This window comes from Cherax quadricarinatus, unplaced genomic scaffold (genome assembly GCF_038502225.1).
Source record: "Cherax quadricarinatus isolate ZL_2023a unplaced genomic scaffold, ASM3850222v1 Contig73, whole genome shotgun sequence".
Lineage (NCBI taxonomy): Eukaryota > Metazoa > Arthropoda > Malacostraca > Decapoda > Parastacidae > Cherax > Cherax quadricarinatus.
The window spans coordinates 289,598-310,565 of record NW_027195099.1 but is presented as its reverse complement, the minus strand read 5'-3'; positions in this window follow the sequence as shown (position 1 = coordinate 310,565).

Genomic DNA, 20,968 nt, shown 5'->3' with positions numbered 1-20,968 from the left:
TTGCACACTATATATTGTTCACACTGTCTTACAATACACACATTATTTGTTTCCCATGTACAATATGAACAATGTGGGTATTGGCACTGCTGAACCAATGTGTTCACTCACCATCTAGATAGACACAACGCCTCTTCCACCCACCCCCGAGGAGTGGGAAAGGATGCACTGACTGGTCGCTCCCTCATTAACATTAATCCCACATTGTTTTTCCATAATATGCACCTCTAAATAGTCCATGCATCGACACAATCCTTTCCAAGTTAACTGGAAGCATGGTGCTGGATACAGATGTTTTTATATGAGTTTTTCGAGGTTTGCATGTACGATAATCTTGGCCGGTACTAACACAGAGTGTAGGCCTTATTCTCCCCCAACTCCAATGGCCATATTCCCCATTACCACCTCTCACCAGCATTCACAAACTGCACAACACTTCCACAATTTACCTTGACACGGTGCACTGAAATGTCTTCTCACTTCACTGGAATCTTCCCAGAGTATTCACAATAAGTCCTGTTCAGTCTGAACCTAGTCTGCCTCCTTGATCCGGAGTTATAATTGAAAATCCTGCAACTAGCCCTAAACCACAAAGGCTATACAGCACTGCAGGGCAGGAAGCGAGGGTATCAGGTGGAAAAAGGGAGAGGGATGATTACTAGGTTATGGAGAATAGCGGGGCAGTGGGTAGTGAAGGGGTAGAGAGTAGCAAGAGACTGAGGGGGAAAGGGCTGAGGGGAGTGCAGAAAGTATCATCATCAGAGTTTATGGAGTAAATCAGTCATTGTCAAGGAGTCAACGAGAGAGTCAGGATTAAAGGAGGGTCCATCAGCAAGAAGGGAATGTAAAGAAAGAGTAGTAGAGCGGAGACGACGTTGGAGGTAAATTCTGCATGCTCGTTGATAGAGAGGGCAGTCTAAGAGAATGTGGCTAACCAATACTGGGACCTGACACTTCTCACAGAGAGGAACAGGGTGCCTCTCCATGAGATTTCCATGAGTAAGACGAGTGTTGCCAATGTGAAGATGGGAGAGAGTAGTCTCCCAACCTCGACACTGGTGACAAGAAGACTGCCAGTAACGTATACTCGGTTTAATAGACTGAAGTTTGTTACCAAGCAGAGTAGACCAACGTTGTTGCCAAAGGGTGTGAAAGTGGGTAACTATTGCAGCAAAAACAGTCCGTAAATGGAATACCTCTATATGAAACTGGTAGGTCATGTACTGCTGACCATGCAGCAATGTCTGCCTGTTGATTGACCTGTACATCAACATGACCAGGGACCCAACAAAAAACAATATCTTTATGCTTAGTAGAGATGAAGCATAGCCAAAGTTGGATACGAAGGACTAGGGGTTGAGGTGTATCAAATTTCTGTATAGCCTGTAAAGCAGTAAGGGAGTCTGAGACAACCACAAATGATGACACAGGCATAGATGCAATACCAATAAGTGCTGCAAGAATGGCATACAATTCAGCAATAAAAATGCTAGCTGAAGACAGTAAATGCCCTTGAACGATGCTGTGCGGAAACACTGCTATGAATCCTATGCCGTCAGAAGACTTAGAGCCATCTGTGTACACTGTGATGTCATGAGAATGAGAGTGGAAGTGGTCAAGAAAAAGAGAGCGGGAAGCTACTGTAGGCAGTTGGGTTTTCGAATAAGGGAGTGAGAAAGAACAGACCGGAACAGCTGGAACTTCTCAGGGGGGTAGGGAAAAGTGAGATGCTACATGAACATAGAAAGGTGGTAACTGAAGAGAAGACAAGAGCGAATGTATGCGAAGAGAGAAGGGATGGAGCAAACAGGGGCAGCAAACAAATAATGTCTACTAATATCGGTGACAATTCTATAAATGGAAGGATTGCGGAGATCATGAGAGCATATATAGTAGCGAAGGCAATGGGCATCATGGTGATCAGACAAGGATGGAACATTTACTTCTGCATAGAGGCTCTCAACAGGGGAAGAGCGAAAAGCACCAAGGCATAAATGCAATCCTTGGTGATGGATGGAGTTAAGGCTAGAGAGAGTAGCAGGAGACACCGCTGAATAGATCTGGTCACCATAATCGAGTTTCGATAAAATGAGGGTGGAATGTAGGCAAAGGAGAGTTCGACGATCAGCTACCCATGAAAGATGAGCAAGGGATTTAAGAAGGTTCAGCCGGCTGAGACAAGTTGCCTTCAGAGAGGTAATGTGAGGTTTCCAGGATAACCTATGGTCAAAGAGAAGGCTTAGAAACCTGACTGTATCGCATTCAGGGATACGGGAGCCATAGAGGTACAAAGGATGACCGGAGATGACAGAGCATCTAGTGAAAGTAATTTGGTGAGTTTTGGTACTGGAAATTTTAAACTCATGCGTGGTGGCCCAATTGGAAACATGGTCGACCACATGCTGGAGAGAAACTGTGATGAGGTGAAAGTCGGTGCCTGCACAAGCAATAGCAAAGTCATCTACATAGAGTGATGACCAAATATTGGATGGAAGAACAGAGGCCAAATCATTTATAGCAAGGGGAAAAAGTGTTATGCTCAGAACACATCTCTGAGCGACACCTTCAGTTTGGACAAAGTCCGAGGAGACCACATTATTGACTCTAACACGGAAATGTCTGTCAGTTAAAAAGTTCTCAAGGAAAGATAGTAGATTGCCTTGGAGGCCTAAGGAGTGGGCTTGGGCCAAAATATTATACCTCCAAGTTGTGTCATATGCCTTTTCAAAGTAAAAAAATATGGCAATAACTGAGTGGTTATTCGCAAAGGCATTATGAACATTACGTATCCAAACATAGTAAGGGGTCTATGGTAGAACGGCCCTCACGAAAGCCATATTGACGAGTGGAGAGACTGTTGTGTGTCTCTAAATACCACATTAAATGTCTATTTACCAGACGTTCCATCACTTTGCAAACTGTACTGGTAAGAGCGATGGGAGGATAGTGGGAGGCTTCATGCCCTGTAGTACCCGGTTTGTGGAAAGGGAGAACAATGGCAGATTTCCACAGCTGTGAAAGAACTCCTTGTAACCAAATAAGATTGAAAAGGCGTGAGAGGACTGCGAGGGCTGACTGATGTAAATGTTGTAGCATATGAATATGAATGTCGTGGGACCCAGCAATGATCGGCAAGCTGAGAGTGTTGCCTCCAGTTTCTGAAGTGTAAAAGGCACATTATACTGTTCTTCTCTAAGAGAAGAAAAGTCCAAGAGTGCTAACTCTCTAGCAGACTTTGAGGAAAGAAACGAGGGGCAGAGATGGAGTCCCAGAGAAATACGGACCAGATCAGTGCCAATTTCAATGGCAACATCTAGAGGGATTGCTATGTCAACACTGGCAACCTGCAGAACAAGAGCTGGGTCAGGAGAATATTTACCACTCAGTTTCTGTACTTTTCTCCAGACTGCACTCATAGAGGAAGCAGAGGTGATGGTGGAGACATAATCTCGCCAGCAAGTGCGTTTAGTATCATGGATTACACGGCGATCGCAAGCTTCTGCTTAAAATCAAGAAGTCTCTCAGTGGTTGCATTATACCGGTACCTGCCCCATGCAGTGCATTTCAAACTTACTGCACGAGCACAAGCAGGAGACCACCAAGGCACGCATTTCTGAGAATGCTTGCCCGAGGTTTCGGGTATAGAATGAGAAGCTGCAGTTAAAACTGAGGATGAGAAGAGGTGTAAAATCTCATCAATGGAGGATGAAGAAGGAATCTAACTAAAAGAAGGTAGTTGTGAGTAAAGGTCCCAATTTGCCTTATCAAACTGCCAGCGTGGGTTACCAAGAGGTGGTGAATATGAAGGGGAAGTAAGAATGACTGGAAAATGATCACTGTCATGTAAATCCAGGAGAACAGACCAGGTGAAGTCTAGTGTGGAGGAGGAAGAGCAGACTGAGAGATCAATGCAAGAAAGAGTATGAGGATCAAAATGGGTGTGAGTACCTGTATTTAAAACATGGAGGGGGTGGGAAGCAAGAAAAGCCTCTATCTGAATGCCACACGAATCACAGTGAGACCCCCAGAGAAAATGATGGGAATTAAAATCGCCAAGTAACAGAAGTGGTGGCAGTAATGACGATCTATTATGACATAATGCAATATAATAATAGCATATAAACATAAAAAGTACACCGTAAAAAATAATATATAGCATAATATGATGCCCCGAGGAAAAAATTTCTATCGATATTTCCCCTGAAGGTGAAGAGAGGGTCCGCCCTCTCTCATCAGTGATGAGAGAAAACGGATTTACAATGGTTAACTGTAATAAACACTCGTAGGTCGCGGAAAAAGTGTAAAATAAGGCGAATTTTTCGGGGAAAAAAATATTTCCTGGGCACCTGGGGTGCCTCTTCGGCCTATATCTCTAAAGTAACTTATTTACCTATTTAGGGGGACCATCCTTATTTATGAATGAATTGACTTGATTTTCACGAGAAATTACGTAACTTTCTGAACTATCCCAAATATTTTTAGATTTATGTGGGCAACAAGACCGACATCTTCCAATATGACAAAAAAGTTATGAAACTTATTTTTTTTAGCATGAAGATAAGGTTTATTTTAGAATAGGTACGTAATTCGTGATGGAATTAGAGGTGTTCTATCAGCAGCAAGTGTCAAAACCACTTTTCCAAGTACCACTGAGTAGGACTCCGCTGCCAAATGCAATTTTTCGTAAATTTTGCATATTTCATTTACTTTTTGGCCGATATGATTAAAACTTCAGCACAGGAGGTTTTATATAAGCTTCTAATAGTACACCAAAAATGAACGTAATCGGTTGAAAAATAAAGAAGTCGATATGTTTCACCTGACTCCTTCCTTTTTTAAAAGGTCCCATCAGGAAAAGGATCTGAAGAATACAACAAATTATAGCCTGAGATGGGATAGATAACAGCAGAGTGTAATTTTGGTTCTTGTAAGCAATCACCGACAGGGGAAAATTGGGAGAGTCTGAAGCTCACCCCAATTACCCCTGAGGCTGCATATATTCCACTGTAAATAGGATATGATTGGCAACGATAAAGATACTAGAAATCCACAGGTAAGGGTACTTATGGACTAGAGGGGTTAGAAAAGTCCACATGCAGTGGCAGCAGAAAACGTTCAAGCAGCGAAGGAATGGTTGAGCAGATGGAGAAGAGGAAAGAGAAGGAACAGAGGGTGGATCAGTGTCTATTGATGGTTTGGTCTCTCCAATATATTCAGAGATTGCTTAAAGTGTTTGGGAGTTCAGAGACGTTGTATGGGAGAAAATATTGGAGATGGAAGGAGGAGGAGTTTGAGTAAAGAATTGAACTGTAATGGACTGTGCCAAGGTAGGGGGGGACGAAAGGGTGGAGGGAACTGGAGAAGTGTGGGAGGGGACAGAAGAGGCATAAACCTGGGAGGTGGCAAAAGAGGAAGAAACTTGGGAGGGGACAGGGAAGGAATGCACAGTAGGAGGAGGATGAACCTCCACACTTGTAACAGAGCCATTGAAAGGGGAAGACCCAGGTACAGAGATGGAGAAGGTAAAATGTGGAGGTGGATGAAGGAAACGAGGGGTTAAAGGAGATTTCTTGGACTTTGAGAAGTAGAGGGACGATTGGGAGGAGGTGTCCTACGAGATCTTGTCGATACCAGGGTTTGTGAGGGAAAACACAAAGAAGTGAAAACAGACTGAGGTGTTGTAGAGACATCTGAGCCAAGGACAGCAAAAGAATTAGACACAGGAGTGACTATGGGACTGGCAACTGCAGAGGATGGGACCCCAGAAGTGGGGGAATGTTTTGAAAAACAAGAATAAGAAACATGGGGTAGTCTCTTGGAGACAGAGATGAGAAACTGCCATAGTATAAGGGACACCTTCTGCTTCTTTGAGGCAACAAATTTCCTGCTCATTTAAGTAGACCTGGTAACAGTGAGAGTACAAAGGGTGAGCCTCATGACAACTAAGGCAAGAGGGAGGTCGATTGCAAGATGTGTTAGAATGGTCATTGGCACCACAGACTGGGCATTTGGCATTAGATTTGCAATATTTCGCTGGGTGACCAAAACGACAACAATTTCTACACTGTGGCAATTTAGGGATCACCTTGGTCTGAAGAATTAGACCTGTTGGTCTCCTTCCTCAGATCGAACATAATTACCCCTCAATCTACCTTCCCTCTCCCATCCTCCCCTTTTTCTTTCCTCCTCCTCCTCCCCACCCCTCCCTTTTGCCCTTCCTTTTTGGCCTTTGAGATTTTTTCCCACAGTCACCCTAGTTCCCAGGTAGGGGAAAGGGTACGGGGTCCATTCCATTGATGTTCTTGGCGGTGGCATAGTTTGCCCTAGAATCTGGATTACATGGGGATGTCCCGATCCCTCTCCAGTATCCCAGAGGGTGGCTTTTGGTGTCTTTCAGGCGATGGGTGCATCTCTGGAAGCCACCTTTCGGATTCTGGGGTTGGTGGCCAAAGGAGGTATGCTTTGTGGTGGATATCCGGCCTCTCTCTCTTTTGTCCATCGAGGTACCTGGGGAGATGTGAGGTTGCTATCCCGGATTGCTGGTTTACTGGCATGATGGGTAGGGTATGACACGTGTTCCATGCTGCATCTGCGCTACTTGCGGTGCTGAGGTCCTCTTGGGCGCAGAAGGCGATTTCTGGCCCTTTCATTAATCCTAGGAACTATCCCTCCCTGGTCTCCCCATTTTTTATTCTTTTTTTTATTTTTATTTTCTTTTCTTCTTTCGTTTTTTTCATAAAAACAAAAAGAAGTAACCTAACCATGGAAGCCCTAGTCCATGAACCTGCTACCCCCTGGCCCCTTCTTGATAACACACCTCGTTCTGACCCCACCTCATCTTTGGGCCACTCTTCAGACAGTCCTAATGCCTCTGAGCCTCTTGCTGGTGCTGTTTCCTCACCCACTTCAGGTACTGAGGTCTCGACTGAATGCTACCCAAGCTCATGATATTTCTCTTCTTTCTCATATCGATACTGTTCCTGTCACTATTGAAAAACATCATTCCCTCAATTCTTGTAGTGGTACCGCCATTCTGCCCAATACCACAGTTCAACAAAATTTCCAGACATGTGGCAATGGCATTCTTGAACCGCTGGAACTCTAAGATCTCCCAATCATCAAGGTAGACACTTACATCCTTCCTGCCCGTGGGCAGAGACGATACCCTAGCAATGTGGCTCGTTTAACTTTTGACAGCCGTGAACTCCTATCCTCAGTTTATGTAGCAGGACATCGATTACAAGTTAGAAAGGTGATCCTACACTGCAACAGTGTAGAAATTGCTGGTGATTTGGCAATCCAGCGAAATATTGCAGATCTATAGCCGAATGCCCAGTCTGTGGTGCCGATGACCATTCTAATACGAATACGTCTTGCAATCGACCTCCCTCTTGCCTTAATTGTCATGAGGCTCACCCTTCGTACTCTCGCCATTGCCAAGTCTACTTAAATGAGCGGGAAATCCATTACCTCAAAGAGGCAGAAGGTCTCCCTTATGCCATGGCAGTTTCTCATCTCTGCCTCCAAGGAAGACTACCTCGTGTTTCTTATTCCTGTGTTTCAAAATGCCTCCTCACTTCTGGGGTCCCATCTTCTGCAGCCTCCTCTGTGGTTACCTCTCCCATAGTCACTCCTGTACCTAATTCTTTTGCTGTCCTGGGCACAGATGTCCCTACTTCAACGCATCAGTTTGTTCTCGCTTCTTTGTGTTCTCCCTCATAAGCCTTGGTATCGACGACATCTCGTACGACACCTCCTCCCAATCATCCCTCTACTTCTCAGAAGTCTAAAAAAGGTCCTTTAACCCCTCCTTCCCTTCTTCCACCTCCTCATTTTACCTTCCCTGTCTCTGTACCTGGTTCTTCTCCTCTCACTGGCTCTGTTACAAGTGTAGAGGTTCACTCTTCTCCTCATACTGTACCTTCCTCCCCAGCTCCTTCCCAAGTTTCTTCCTCTTCTGCCACCTCTCCCAGGTTTCTGCCTCTTATGTCCCCTTCCACGCTTCTTCTCCAGTTCCCTCCACCCTTTCGCCACCCCTACCTTGGTACAGTTCATTACAGTTCCAATCTTTACACATCCTCGCCCTACCATCTTCAATATTGACTCCAATACAATGTCTCTGAATTCCAAAACACTTGAAGCAGTCTCTGAATATATTGCAGAGACCAAACCATCAATGGACACTGATCCATCCTCTGTTCCTTCTCTCTCTTCTCCTCTATCTATGCAACTCCTTTCTTCACAGTGCACTGTTCCTTTGCAGCGCACTGTTCCTTCACATCGCACTGTTCCTTCACTGATTGAACGTTTTTCACTGCCACCGCATGTGGACTTTTCTAACCCCTCTAGTCCATAGGAACCCTTACCTGCAGATTTCAGGTGTATCTTCATCGTTGCCAATCATGGCCTATTTACAGTGGAATACACGGCCTCAAGGGTAATCGGGGTGAGCATCAGATGTTACTCTCCCAGTTTTCCCCTGTTGGCGTTTGCTTACAGGAACCAAAATTACACTCTGCTGTTATCTTTCCCATCTCAGGCTATAATTTATTGTATTCTTCAAATATTTTTCCTGATGGGACCTTTAATGAAAGTGTCCTTCTTCTACACACTGATATTCCATACCATCTGCTATTTGTTCTAACTTCGCTGCATTACACAGGAGCCCGTAACCATTTACATAGGTGGTATATGCTCTGTTCTTTATATCTCTCTCCTTCATGGGCATTATCTATCCCGGATATTGCCTTTCTTGTTTCATTACCGCCAACGCTTCTGTTACTTGGCGATTTTAATGCCCATCATTTCCTCTTGGGAGGTCTCACTGTGAATCCCATGGCATTCAGTTAGAGGCTTTTCTTGTTACCCACCCCTTCCATTTTTTAAATACAGATACTCACATCCATTTTGATCCTCGGACTCACTCTCTCTTTTGCATCGATCTCTCAGTCTGCTCTTCCTCCGCCGCATTAGACTTCGCCTGGTCTGTTCTCCTGGATTTACATGCAAGTGATCATTTCCCAATCATTCTTACTTCCCCTTCATATTCGCCACCTCTTCGTATCCCATGCTAGCAATTTGATCAGGCAAATTGGAACCTTTACTCACAACTAACTGTTTTTAGTGAGGTTCCTTCTTCGTCCTCCATTGATGAGCTTTTACAACTCTTCTTGTCCTCTGTTTTAACCACAGCTTCTCATGCTACACCCGAAACTTTGCCTTGGTGGTCTCCTGCCTGTGCTCATGCAGTACGATTGAAATGCGCTGCTTGGGGCAGGTTCCAGTACAATAGAACCACGGAGAGACTTCTTGATTTTAAGCAGAAGTGTGTGATCGCTCGCCGTGTCATTCGTGACACTAAATGCACTTGCTGGCAAGATTATGTCTCCACCATCACCTCTGCTTCCTCTATGAGCGCAGTCTAGAAAAAAGTACGAAAACTGAGTGATAAATATTCTCCTGACCCAGCTCCTGTTCTGTGGGTTGCCGGTGTTGATATAGCAAACCCACTAGATGTTTCCAATAAGATTGGCAATCATCTGGTCCATATTTCTCACGCTTCTTTCCTAAAAGTCTGCCAGAGAGTTAGCACCCTTGGACTTTTCTTCTCTCAGAGAAGAACAGTATAATGTGCCTTTTACACTTCAAGAACTGGAGGCAACACTCTCAGCTTGCCGATCATCGGCAGCTGGTCTAGACGACATTCATATTCGTATGCTACATTTGCATCAGTCAGCTTTTGCAGTCCTATTACAAATCTTCAGTCTTATTTGGTCACAAGGAGTTCTTCCACAGCGCTATTGCCTGTGCACGGGCTGACTGTCACCTCATTACAGTTTCTCTCAAGCATGCATTCGACCATGTTTCCAATTGGGCCACCAAACATGGGTTTAAAATTTCCAGTACCAAAACTCACCAAATTACTTTCACTAGACACTCTGTCATCCCTGATCATCCTTTGTACCTCTATGGCTTCTGTATCCCTGAACATGATACAGTCAGGTTTCTGGGCCTCCTCTTTGACCGTAGGTTATCCTGGAAACCTCACATTACCTCTCTGAAGGCAACTTGTCACAGCAGGCTGAACCTTCTCAAAAGCCTTGCTCATCTTTCATGGGGAGCTGATTGTGGAACTCTCCTACACCTACATTCCACCCTCATTTTATCAAAACTTGATTATGGTGAACAGATCTATTCAGCAGCCTCTCCTGCTACTCTCTCTAGCCTTAAACCCATTCATCACCAAGGATTACATTTATGCCTTGTTGCTTTTTGATCTTTCCCTGTTGAGGGCATCTATGCAGAAGCAAACTTTCCATCCTTATCTGATTGCCGTCATGCCCATTGCTTTTGTTACTATGTATGATCTTATGATCTCCACAATCCTTCCATTTATAGAATGGCCACTGATATTAGTAGACATTATTTGTTCGCCGCCGGTGTTTACTCCAACCCTTCTCTCTTTGCCTTCATTTGCTCTTGTCTTCTCTTCAATTACCACCTTTCTATGTTCATGTAGCATCTCAGTTTTCCCTATCCCCTAGAGAAATTTCAGCTGTTCGAGTCTGTTCTTTCTCTCTCCCTTGCTCGAAAGCCCAACTGTCTAAGGTAGCTTCCCATTCTCTTTTTCTTTACCACTTCCACTCTCATTCTCATGCCATTGCAGTGTACACAGATGGCTCTAAGTCTTATGACGGCGTAGGATTTGCAGCAGTGTTTCCAGACAGTGTCGTACGAGGGCATTTACTGTCTTCAGCTAGTATTTTTACTGCTGAATTGTATGCCATTCTTGCAGCACTTATCCGTATTGCATCTATGCCTGTGTCATCATTTGTGGTTGTCTCCGCCCATGGGCAGGAAGGACATAAGTGTCTACTTTGAGGATTGGGAGGTCCTGGAGTTCCAGCTGTTCAAGAATGTCACTGAAACATGACTGGAAATTCTGTTGGACTATTGTATGGGGCAGAATGACAGTACCACTAAAAGAATTGAGAGAAAGATGTTTTTCAATAGTGATAGTAGTAGTATCGATATGCGAAGGAGAGAAAGATCGTGAGCTTGGGTAGCATTCTGGACAGTGATGATGTACATACTGCTCTTGAGAGCATGAAATGAAATATCTCTACCAACATGGCACAGGAGTGCTTTGCCAATACTATTGTCAGAAAGATAGTCAGAAGTAGAAGTCGGTCTTAAAGTAAAGAATTTAGTCCATTGTGTGGTCCGAAACTGAGCGTGGAGAGGGAGTGCATGATGTATCAGTCTTTTCTGAGTAGAATGGGAAGGAAAAAAAGGAACATCATTAGGAGATGGTCGTTGGCATTAAGAAGTGGGACCGGAGATGGTCCGTTGTGGAATGGGCTGTCAATTTGAAAATTGCCATACAGTAGAGGGAGAGGCCAGAAGCATAGTCAAAGAAAAGCGGAGGTCAGACAAATCGAAGGAGTCAATCAAAGCCCTGGTACCTGTAGAGGGTGAGGAAACAGCCCCAGCAAGAGGAACAAAGGCAACAGGAGTTTCCGAAGAGTGGTCAAAAAACAAAGCAGAGTCAGAATGGGGTGCGGTATAAAGAAGGGGCCCGGAGGTAGTGGGTTTATGGACTGGGTTCTCCATGGTTAGGTTATTCCTTTGCATTTTGTTTAAAAAAAAAAAGAAAGGAGAAAAGAAAAGAAAATGAAAAGAATGAAAAAAGGTGGGAGAGCGGGGAGGAACAGTTCCCAGAAGGAATGAAATGGCCAGAAATCTCCCTCTGCACCCAAGAGGACCGCAGCACCGCTAGTAGGGCAGATGCAACATGGAACCCGTGTCAAACCTACCCTTAATGCCAATAAACCAGCAATGTGGGGTAGCAGCCTCACATCTGCCAAGCTACCTCCGTGGACAAAAGAGAGGGCGGTCGGATATCTGCAACAAAGCATACCTCCTTTGGCCACCACCCCTGGAATCTGAAAGATAGCTTCCAGAGAAACACCTGTTGCGCGATAAACTCCCAAAGCCACTCTCCGGATACTGGAGAGGGATCGGGATATACCCAGGTGATCTAGATTCCATGGCAAACACCACCACCAAGAACCTGAACAGAATGGGATGGACCCCGGTACTCCTTTCCATACCTATGAACTAGTGCGCCTGTGGGAAAAATCAAAAAGGCCAAAAAGAGGAAAGGCAAAAGGGAGGGGTGGAGAGGAGGAGGAGGAAAGAAAAAGGGGAGGATGGGGAAGATGGGATAGGGAAGGGGGGATTGGGGGGTAATTAGGTTCAGTCTGAGGAAGGAGATCAACAGGTCTAATTCCTCAGACCAAGAGCCTCTTCACCACGCCAAGGAGCCTTCCTTGAAGAGGAATTCAGCAGTAAAAATGCTAGCTGAAGATAGTAAGTGCCCTCGCATGACGCTGTCTGGAAACACTGCAGTGCCGACGCCGTCAGAAGACTTAGAGCCATCTGTGTACACTGCGATGGCATGAGAATGAGAGTGGAAGTGGTCAAGAAAAAGAGAGCGGGAAGCCACCGTAGGAAGTTGGGCTTTCGAGCAAGGGAGTGAGAAAGAACAGACCTGAACAGCTGAAACTTCCCAGGGGGGTAGTGAGAAGTGTGACTCTACATGAACATATAAAGGTGGTAACTGAAGGGAAGACAAGAGCAAATGTAGGCGAATAGAAAAGGGACGAAGGAAACAGGGGTGGCGAACAAATAAATAATGTCTACTAATATCAGTGACCATAAATGGAAGGATTGCGGAGATCGTGAGAGTGTATATAGTAGCGAAGGCAATGGGCATATCGGCGATCAGACAAGGATGGAACATTCACTTCTGCATAGAGGCTCTCAACAGGGGAAGAGCGAAAAGCACCAAGGCATAAACGTAATCCTTGGTGATGGATAGGGTAAAGATTAGAGAGAATAGGAGGAGAGGCCGCTGCATAAATCTGATCACAATAATCGAGTTTCGATAAAATGAGGGCTGAATGTAGGCGAAGGACACTTTGACGATCAGCTCCCCATGAAAGATGAGCAAGGGTTTTAAGAACGTTCAGCTGGCTGTGACAAGTTGCCTTCAGAGAGGTAATGTGAGGTTTCCAGGATAACCTAAGATCAAAGAGGAGGCCTAGAAATCTGACTATCACGTTCAGGTATATGGGAGCCATAGAGGTACAAAGGATGATCGGAGATGACAGAGCGTCTAGTGAAAGTAATTTGGTGAGTTTTGGTACTGGAAAATTTAAACCCATTTGTGGAGGCCCAATTGGAAACACGGTCGACCGCATGTTGGAGAGAAACTAATGAGGTGACAGTCAGCGCCTGCACATACAATAGCGAAGTCATCAACATACAGTGATGACCAAATATTGGATGGAAGACTAGAGGCCAAATCATTTATAGCAAGGAGAAAAAGTGCTGTGCTCAGAACATATCCCTGGGGGACACCTTCAGCTTGGATAAAGTCCGGGGAGAGCACATTATTAACCCGAACACGGAAATGTCTGTCAGTTAAAAAGTTTTGAAGGAAGGATGGTAGATTGCCTCGAAGGTCTCAGAAGTGGGTTTGGGCCAAAATATTATACCTCCAAGTTCTGTCATATGCCTTCTCAAGGTCAAAAAATATGGCAATAACTGAGTGATTATTTGCAAAGGCATTACGAACATACGTATCCAAACTTTGCAAACAGCAATGGTAAGAGCAATGGGACAATAGTGGGAGGCTTCATGTCCCATAGTACCCAGTTTGCAGAAAGGGAGAATGGCAGATTTCCATAGCTATGCAAGAACTCCCTGTGACCAAATAAGATTGAAAATGCATAATAAGACTGCAAGGGCTGACTGATGAATATGTTGTAGCATATGAATGTGAATGTTGTAGGGCCCAGCTGCCGATGATTGGCAAGCTGTGTTGCCTCCAGTTCCTGAAGTGTAAAAGGCACATTACACTGTTCTTCTCTGAGAGAAGAAAAGTCCAAGGGTGCTAACTCTGGCAGACTTTGAGGAAAGAAACAAGGGGCATAGATGGAGCTCCTGAGCAATACAGACCAGATGATTACCAATTTCATTGGCAACATCTAGTGGGTTTGCTATATCAACACCGGCAACCCGCAGTTTTCGTACTTTTTTCCAGACTGCACTCATAGAGGAAGCAGAGGTGATGGTGGAGACAATCTCGCCAGCAAGAGCGTTTAGTATCACGGATGACACGGTGAGTGATCACACGCTTCTGCTTAAATTCAAGAAGTCTCTCCGTGGTTCTATTGTACTGGTACCTGCCCCACGCAGTGCATTTCAAATGCACTGCACAAGTGCATGCAGGAGACCACCAAGGCATGCATTTCTGAGAATGCCTGCCCAAATTGGGACCAAGTAAACCAAGCCCTAACCGATATAAGCTGGGAAAATATACTAAGCAACACAGACCCCAACTTATGCCTAGAACAGATTAACTTGGTGGCACTCGATGTATGCACATGGCTTATTCCTCTAAGAAAAAGGAGGAGTAGATGTAAAATAGAAAGAGACAGGCGCTCCCCTTACAGGCGACGGAAAAGAATGACAGAGCTGCTAAAAGAGGTCAATATATCTGAAATGCGTAGGGAGACACTGGTCAGAGAAATAGCAAGCATCGAACTTAAGCTAAAGGAATCTTGTAGGAGTCAGGAAACACGGGAAGTACTAAAAGTCATAAATGAAATCGAAAGAAACCCAAAGTATTTCTTCTACTATGCCAAATCAAAGTCGAGAACAACATCCAGTATTGGGCCCCTACTTAAACAAGATGGGTCCTACACAGATGACAGCAAGGAAATGAGTGAGCTACTCAAGTCTCAGTATGACTCAGTTTTTAACAAGCCGCTAACCAGACTGAGAGTCAAAGATCAAAATGATTTTTTTATGAGAGAGCCACAGAATTTGGTTAACACAAGCCTATCCGATGTTATCCTGACGCCAAATGACTTCGAACAGGGGATAAATGACATGCCTATGCACTCTTCCCCAGGGCCAGACTCACAGAACTCCGTGTTCATCAAGAACTGCAAGAAGCCCATATCACGAGCCTTTTCCATTCTATGGAGAGGGAGCATGGACACAAGGGTCATCACACAGTTACTAAAAGCAACAGACATAGCCCCACTCCACAAAGGGGGCAGTAAAGCAACAGCAAAGAACTACAGACCGATAGCACTAACATCCCATATCATAAAAATCTTTGAAAGGGTCCTAAGAAGCAAGATCACCACCCATCTAGAAACCCATCAGTTACACAAACCAGGGCAACATGGGTTTAGAACAGGTCGCTCCTGTCTGTCTCAACTATTGGATCACTACGACAAGGTCCTAAATGCACTAGAAGACAAAAAGAATGCAGATGTAATATATAAAGACTTTGCAAAAGCCTTCGACAAGTGTGACCATGGCATAACAGCGCAAAAAATGCGTGCTAAAGGAATAACAGGAAAAGTCAGTCGATGGATCTATAATTTCCTCACTAACAGAACACAGAGAGTAGTCGTCAACAGAGCAAAGTCCGAGGTGGCTACGGTGAAAAGCTCTGTCCCACAAGGCACAGTATTTGCTCCCATCTTGTTCCTCATCCTCATATCCGACATAGACAAGGATGTCAGCCACAGCACCGTGTCTTCCTTTGCAGATGACACCCGAATCTGCATGACAGTGTCTTCCATTGCAGACACTGCAAGGCTTCAGGCAGACATCAACCAAATCTTTCAGTGGGCTGCAGAAAACAATATGAAGTTCAACGATGAGAAATTTCAATTACTCAGATATGGTAAACACGAGGAAATTAAATCTTCATCAGAGTACAAAACAAATTCTGGCAACAGAATAGAGCGAAACACCAACGTCAAAGACCTGGGAGTGATCATGTCGGAGGATCTCACCTTCAAGGACCATAACATTGTATCAATCGCATCTGCTAGAAAAATGACAGGATGGATAATGAGAACCTTCAAAACTAGGGAGGCCAAGCCCATGATGACACTCTTCAGGTCACTTGTTCTATCTAGGCTGGAATATTGCTGCACACTAACAGCACCTTTCAAGGCAGGTGAAATTGCTGACCTAGAAAATGTACAGAGAACCTTCACGGCACGCGTAACAGAGATAAAACACCTCAATTACTGGGAGCGCTTGAGGTTCCTGAAACTGTATTCCCTGGAATACAGGTGAGAGAGATACATGATTATATACACCTGGAAAATCCTAGAGGGACTAGTACCGAACTTGCATACGAAAATCACTCATTACGAAAGCAAAAGACTTGGCAGACGATGCAACATCCCCCCATTGAAAAGCAGGGGTGTCACTAGCACTAGAGACCATACAATAAGTGTCAGGGGCCCGAGACTGTTCAACTGCCTCCCAGAATACATAAGGGGGATTACCAACAGACCACTGGCAGTCTTCAAACTGGCACTGGACAAGCACCTAAAGTCGGTTCCTGACCAGCCGGGCTGTGGCTCGTACGTTGGTTTGCGTGCAGCCAGCAGCAACAGCCTGGTTGATCAGGCTCTGATCCACCAGGAGGCCTGGTTGCAGACCTGGCCACGGGGGCATTGACCCCCGGAACTCTCTCCAGGTAAACTCCAGGTATAGAACGAGAAGCTGCAGTTAAAACAGAGTACTAGAAGAGGTGTAAGAGCCCATTAAAGGAGGACGAAGAAGGAACCTCACTAAAAAGTTAGTTGTGAGTAAAGGTTCCAAATTGCCAGCGTGGGTTACGAAGAGGTGAATATGAAGGGGAAGTGAGAATGATTGAGAAATGATCGCTGTCATGTAAATCCGGGAGAACAGACCAGGTGAAGTCTAATGCAGCGGAGGAAGAGCAGACTGATAGATGCAAGAGAGAGTATTGGTCCGAGGATTAAAATGGGTGTGAGTACCTGTATTTAAACCATGGAGGGGGTGGGTAGCAAGAAAACCCTCTAACTAAATGCCACGGGAATCACAGTGAGACCCCACCAGAGGAAATGATGAGCATTATAATCGCCAAGTAACACAAGTGGTGGCAGTAATGATGAAACAAGAAAGGCAATATCTGGGATAGATAATGCCTGAGGAGAGAGATACAAAGAACAGAGTGAATACCACCTATGCAAGTGGATACAGGCTGCTGTGTAATGCAGTGAAGTATGAACAAATAGCTGATGGAAAGGAATATCAGTGCGTAGAAGAAGGGCACTTTCACTAAAGGTCCCATCAGGAACAAAATCTGAAGAATACAGTAAATTATAGCCTGCGATAGGATTGATAACAGCAGAGTGTGATTTTGATTCCTGTAAGCAAACACCAACAGGGGAAAACTGGGAGAGCAACATCTGAAGCTCACCCGAATTACCCCTGAGGCCGCGAATATTCCACTGTAAATAGGCCATGATTGGCAATGACAAAAATACCTGAAATCCACAGGTAAAGGTACCTATGGACTAGAGGGGCTAGAAAAGTCCATATGCGGTGGCAAAAGAAAGCGTTCAAGTAGCAAAGCAACGGTGCGCTGTGAAGAAAGGAGTTGCGCAGATCGAGAAGAGGAAAGAGAAGGAACAGAGGGTGGATCAGTGTCCATTGATGGTTTGGTCTCTACAATATATTCAGAGATTGACTCACGAAATCGTAATGACACGATTGCAAACAAACCATTCCCCGACCAGGATTGAACCCGCGGTCAGAGAGTCTTAAAACTCCAGACCAGTGGCTAACACGACGGTCTGGACTTTTGAGACTCTCTGACCGCGGGTTCAATCCCGGCCCAGGTACGATTTATTAAGAGATTGCTTCAAGTGTTTCGGAGTTCAGAGACGTCATATGGGAGACAATATTGGAGATGGAAGGAGGAGGAGTTTGAGTAAAAATCGGAGTTATAATGTACTGTACCAAGGTAGGGTCGGTGAAAGGGTGAAGGGAACTGGAGAAGTGTGGGAGGGGACAAAACAGGCAGAAACCTGGGAGGTGGTAGAATAGGAAGAAACTTGGGAGAGGACAGGGGAGGAAGGCACAATATGAGGAGGAGGATGAACCTCCACACTTGTAAGAGAGCCAGTGAAAGGGGAAGACCCAGGCACAGAAACCGGGAAGGTAAAAATGTGAAGGTGGATGAAGGGAAGGAGGGGTTAAAGGATATTTTTTGGACCTCTGAGAAGCAGAGGGACGATTGGGAGGAGGTGTCGTACGAGGTCTTGTCGATACCTGGGTTTGTGAGGGAGGACAGGTAGATGTGAGGACAGACTGAGGAGTTGAAATAGGGATATCTGAGCCCAGGACAGCAAAAGAATTAGATACAGGAGTGACTATGGGAGAGGTAACCACAGAGGAGGCTGCAGAAGATGTGACCCCAGAAGTGGGGGCACGCTTTGAAACATGAGATGAGAGAACATGAGATGAGAAACCACCATAGTATAAGAGAGACCTTCTGCCTCTTTGAGGCAACAAATTTCCAGCTCATTTAAGTAGACTTGGCAACGGTTAGAGTACGAAGGGTGAGCCTCATGACAATAAAGGCAAGAGGGAGTTCGACTGCAAGATGTATTAGAATGGTCATCAGCACCACAGACTGGGTATTCGGTTATAGATCTGCAATATTTTGCTGGGTGGCCAAATCGCCAGCAATTCATTCACTGTTGTGGTGTAGGGATCACCTTCCAAACTTGTAACCGATGTCCTGCTACATAAACAGTGGATGGGACTTCACGGCTGTCAAAAGTTAAATGAGCCACATTGCAAGGGTATCGTCTTCGCCTGTAAGCAGGAAGAACATTAGTGTCTACCCTGAGAATTGGGAGATCTTAGAGTTCCACCTGCTCGAGAATGTCATTGCCACGTCTGGAAATTCTGTTGGACTATGGTATGGTGCAGAATAATAGTACCACTACAAGAATTGAAGGAATGATGTTTTTTGATCGTGATAGCAATAGCATCGATATATGATTATGAGCTTGGGTAGAATTCTAGACTGTGGTAATGCATGTACCACTCTTAAGAGCATGAAATGAAATATCTCTACCAACATGGTGTAGGAGGGCTTTGCCAATACTATGGTCAGAAAGATAGGCAGTAGAAGTCAGTCTTAAAGTAAAGAATTTAGTCCATTGTGAGGTCTGAAACTGAGTGTGAAGAGGGAGTGTGTGACGTGTCGGTCTTTTCAGAGTAGAATGGGAAGGTAACAAAGTAACATCATCAGGAGATTGTCATTGGCATTTAGAAGTGGGACCCGAGTCGGTCTGACGTGGGACGGGCTGGCGATTCGAAAATTGCCGTGCTGTAGAGAGAGAGGCCGGAAGCATAGTCAAAGGAGAGCGGAGGTCAGACAAATCAAAGGAGTCAGTTGAAACCCAGGCACCTGAAGCGGGTGACAAAATAGCACCAGCAAGAAGTACAGGGGCCTTAGGAGCATCCAAAGAGTGGTGGAAAGATGAGGCGAGGTCAGAACACGGTGTGGTAACAATAAGAGACCTGGGGGTAGCGGGATCATAGATTTGGAACCCCAGGGGGGACTGGGGAGGGATAGTTCCTAGGAGGAATGAAAGGGCCAGAAATCTCCCTCCACGCCCAAGAGGACCTCAGCACCACAAGTAGCGCAGATGCAGCACGGAACCCGTGCTGCATCAACAACAACAACAACAAGTCAAACCACAAGTTATTATCGATCCTAAAATTAATAATGAAATAAGTAATTTTATTTCTGGACTCTTAAAACAATATGGAGTTGATCCTTTATATCAGAAAGAATATTTGAAAGGTATAGTTAATTGTATAAGTAAACTTGGTTCTTCCAAATGTGTTTGTATTCATGCTATATTTAAAGATGTACAAAATGATAATAATTTGAAACAAATTGAGAAAGCTTATAAAATATCATTAAGTAAAGATGCATAATATACTTTAAAAAATTTCTCAGCAGTTTGTGAACCTTGCAAATATTTCAAATTTGGTATATCAAGTATAAATAAAATTAAGAGTTTCCAGATCGAACATGCATTAATAATGATGGGGTTGTTACTTCATCTTATAATTTAGGAGAGTTTTTTATTGCTTTCCCATCATATGATATAAGTTATACTGCATATCCTAATATGAAAAATGCTCCTCGAATATCATTTAAACCTGGTAATATAATTATACCGGATCCCAAAATTTTCTTACAAATTCTTGCTTTACCTCCAAGTACTTGGGAAAAGGGAACTAAAATTATTTGGATAAATTCAGACGAAACAATTAACGATGATCATAATATGACTAAATTTAAAAAACTGTATGATATATTTCCTGATGTATTAGAAAATGGATATTATACATGGGAAGATAATATAAATAAAACATGGAAACCTGAAGATAGTATAACATATATAATAACTAATGTAGATAATAATATTAAATTTAAAAAAGCTACACAGGGAGAAAAGCCAGATAAAATTGTTGCTAAAATTTTCGATTTTAATTCTAACATTGTAACATATTATGCACAGTTACTTGTATCCCAAAAAAATTTACAATCAAACTACAATAATTCTAATTTTAATGATGAAATTGATAAAATATTAAAATATGGTAGTGGTTCATATCTTAATAATACAAATTTTTTCAATCAAGAGCCATTATCTTCACACCGAACTCACGATTTTCTCGCTTTAGCTCTGGCTATGACAAAAGATACTGACGATCTTAAAAAATTACCACCACTAAATGGAAAATGTATTTCTACATTTTCTAATATTTTAGTTATAAATAACAATGGGCATGCAATTTTTACAATTGATGTAAATCCTACAGCTCCATCTACATGTACTAAAATTAAAAGAGCACTGCAAAATCCTAATTTTCCTTCCTCTAAAAGATACGTTAGTACTGCACATCCAATGCATCCTAATCTTAATCGTATTCCACCTGTTCCTACTAAACCACCTTCAGATAAATTTAATTTAGAATTTCAACCACCTCCAATAGATATTACACAAAAACATATAGTAGATTC